The following is a 3,125-nucleotide window of genomic DNA, read 5'->3' as shown; positions in this document are numbered from 1 at the left end:
AAAGATTTAAAAAAAATTAAAAATAAATGAATAAATTAAACTGTGTGTAGAATATAATTCATCGTGAATATTAAGTACCTCGAGTCCTCGACCTACTTGCATTACAATTATAAGGTTTTGACCTATCTAGCCTAATTGTACGTGGTTCTCTAACTAATACAAAGTATGTATCTCATGATTCCTTAATTATATATAGAGATTGTCGTCCTTTTGCATTGGGAAGCATTTTATGAAAGCGAAAACTATACGCTATCCACCAATTGAAATTTATACAGGTATAATATTACATCACCTTGATCATTGACTTTGTTAAGATTACGTAAATTACACTCGTTTATTCTAGCAGAAGAGTCTTGATAAGGAAGAATGAGGATCGGAAAGCATGCAGGACGAACTTCTATATAAAGAAGCAACTCTTGGCTAATAATTTTCATCAACTATTGGTAGTATAGTCATCCAACCATGGATTACAACCTTTACATGTTCTTGTCTACACTACTTGCCATCTTCACTACTACTACTCTTGCATTCCTTTTTTGTGCTTATAAATCAAAATGCCATGAAAAATTCATTAATCTTCCCCCAGGCAGTTTTGGCTGGCCAATTATCGGCGAAACCTTTGCCTTCCTACACAATGACCATGAAAAATTTGTAGGGAATAGAATGAAGAAATACTCCTCCAAAATCTTCAAAACCAAGATACTAGGTGAGCCAACCGTGGTGTTATGTGGCACTGCCGGTCACAAATTTGTGGCTTCCAACGAAGAAAAGCTCTTTGTAGCATGGAGACCTCACTCAATGCAAAAGCTCTTCCACTCTTCTTACCAAAAAGCTGCTTCCACCGTCATACCAAGACAAATCAAAAAGCACGTAGCTCGGGCACCGGGGTTTCTGAGAGCCGAAGCCCTGGTTAGCTACGTGGGAGGGATGGATTCCATGGTTCTCGACCACCTGAAAACACACTGGGATGGCAAACAGGTGGTCGAGGCTCATCGCCTCACCAGCTACTCGTTTTGACTCTCTCGGCTAAGTTCTTCATGGGACTCGAAGACCATTGTCGTATTGATAAGCTTGCGGAGTTGATGGACACCATGATGCTGGCGCTTCACACTGTTCCTGTGAGGCTGTGAATATTCCGGGAACTGCATTTCATCAAGCAATGAAAGCAGCGCAGGCTGAGAGGGAGACTATTCAGTCGTTTATTTGTTGAGAATATATGTACATCCCACATGGAAAAAATTGGACGTTGCCTATGGGTTTATAAGGGTTTGGGCCACTCCATCTATTGTCAATTGGTTTTGGATGTGAACCCAAAATTACTTTATCATGGTATCAAAGTCAGATTACCCACGTGTGCATGCTTAACGGTCACACGGGCTTCACGTCACCTAAGTTGTCCGCGTGCGGGGAAGAAGAAGGAAGTTATGGCGTCTACCGGAAACAAAATGCATGATCTTTTGTCTTATTTGATTGCTACGGCAGACCCGGTTACCGGAAGGTTCATGCCGGAGAATGAAATTGCTAATAAAATTATGGGGACTGTGGCCGCTTCGTTCAACTCTCCAGCTATGACTACTACTTTTATCGAGAAGTTCCTGGGCGAAAGACCTGACATGCATTTATGACAAAGAATTCGAAAAATCATTATTTTCTCTTCTCATGCAAGATGTCTTGTCCAGTATTTATCTGTTAACTTCATAATACAAAAATAGACCTATTTTGTACCTTTTTATATGAAACATGAGCTGAAAACTTCAACAGAACAACTGGAGATTTTGAAGTCCAAAAAATCTGGCGAGGCACTCAATTGGGATGATATGCAAAAAATGAAGTATTCGTGGAACGTAGCCCTGGAGGCGATGAGGCTCATACCACCTCTTCAGGGAACATTTAGAGAGGCTGCAACAGACTTCACTTACCAAGGTTTTACAATTCCTAAAGGATGGAAGGTATGTACGGACTTATACATATAATATCACACACACACACACAATCATTGATCAGCTACAGCTAGAGTACAGATCAACCGCTTTTATATATTACTATTATATATTTCCGCATTATGGATATATCATTTATGACATGTCCTTTCTAGTTTTTGTTCAGATATGTATAGGATCCCTTTGTATATATATGCGGTCTGATTTTAGAAACTTAATAGGCATTCACTAGAAATTATTCTATGCACTGACGGTGTAAGTGACCCAGCCCTTATAAAATAATCTCAACCCTTGATATTTATTATCAACTTTATTTTTAATAAACAAAAAGTATATTTAATGCAATCTAACCATTCATTTATGTTGGTGCAAGTGCACGGCGGTGCTCTGAATAATCTCTCGGCATTCACATAGTGAGAAATATATGATAGTTAACTCGAGTCATTCTCAACTTTCGAGTTTTGGGATATGTTCCAGTATATTTGAGCTGGCAATCTACCACTTAGTTAATCACTGGTTTAGCTCAATTTCCACTGCAACAAGAAATGTCGTGCGTCATTGACGCAGTCGTGCATCAGTCATAGAATCAGTATATATAGTAGCCTTGGTTGGCTAGTTGGTTTATAGTTGAATGCATTAATAACTCGGTTCATTTTGTTTTAATTTGTAGGTTTATTGGACAGTGAGCACCACAAACATGAACCCTGAATATTTTCCAGCGCCAGAAGAGTTTGATCCTACAAGGTTCGATCGGGAAAGCAACTCCTCCGCCTTACACAAACATCCCATTTGGGAGCGGTCCTCGAATCTGCCCCGGAAAGGACTACGCTCGTCTGCAAATTCTTAGTTTTATGCACCATCTTGTTATAAGATTCAAATGGGAACTTGTGAATCCTAATTGCAAGATCTCAGGTGGTATGAATCCCTTTCCAGTTGATGGGCTGAAGGTTCGCCTCCAAGCTCAACCCATTCAAGCTTAAGTTGTACTGTACTACGCACGTACCTAGAGCTGCATGCATTAAGCATCTAGACGTCCTTATAATGTAGAATTGTAGACATAATAAGCGCCATTCTTTGGCGTAAAACCTTGACCTATAGTCAATGGTGATTATTGTTCTTGGACTAAAAGAGAAGAAGACGTTGAAGGCACATAAAGAGAAGGACAAGTGCTTTGAAATTATATGT

At 39.6% G+C, this 3,125-nt stretch overlaps 1 pseudogene; it reads left to right on the top strand.

Annotated features, from left to right (window-relative positions):
* Positions 1–462: 462 nt before the first annotated feature.
* Positions 463–2,920, top strand: LOC112199641 (annotated as a pseudogene).
* The last annotated feature ends 205 nt before the right edge of the window (positions 2,921–3,125 follow it).

This window comes from Rosa chinensis, chromosome 4, assembly GCF_002994745.2.
Source record: "Rosa chinensis cultivar Old Blush chromosome 4, RchiOBHm-V2, whole genome shotgun sequence".
NCBI classification, from domain to species: domain Eukaryota; kingdom Viridiplantae; phylum Streptophyta; class Magnoliopsida; order Rosales; family Rosaceae; genus Rosa; species Rosa chinensis.
The sequence above is the reverse complement of the archived record's forward strand: the minus strand, read 5'-3'. Positions and strand labels throughout refer to the sequence as shown.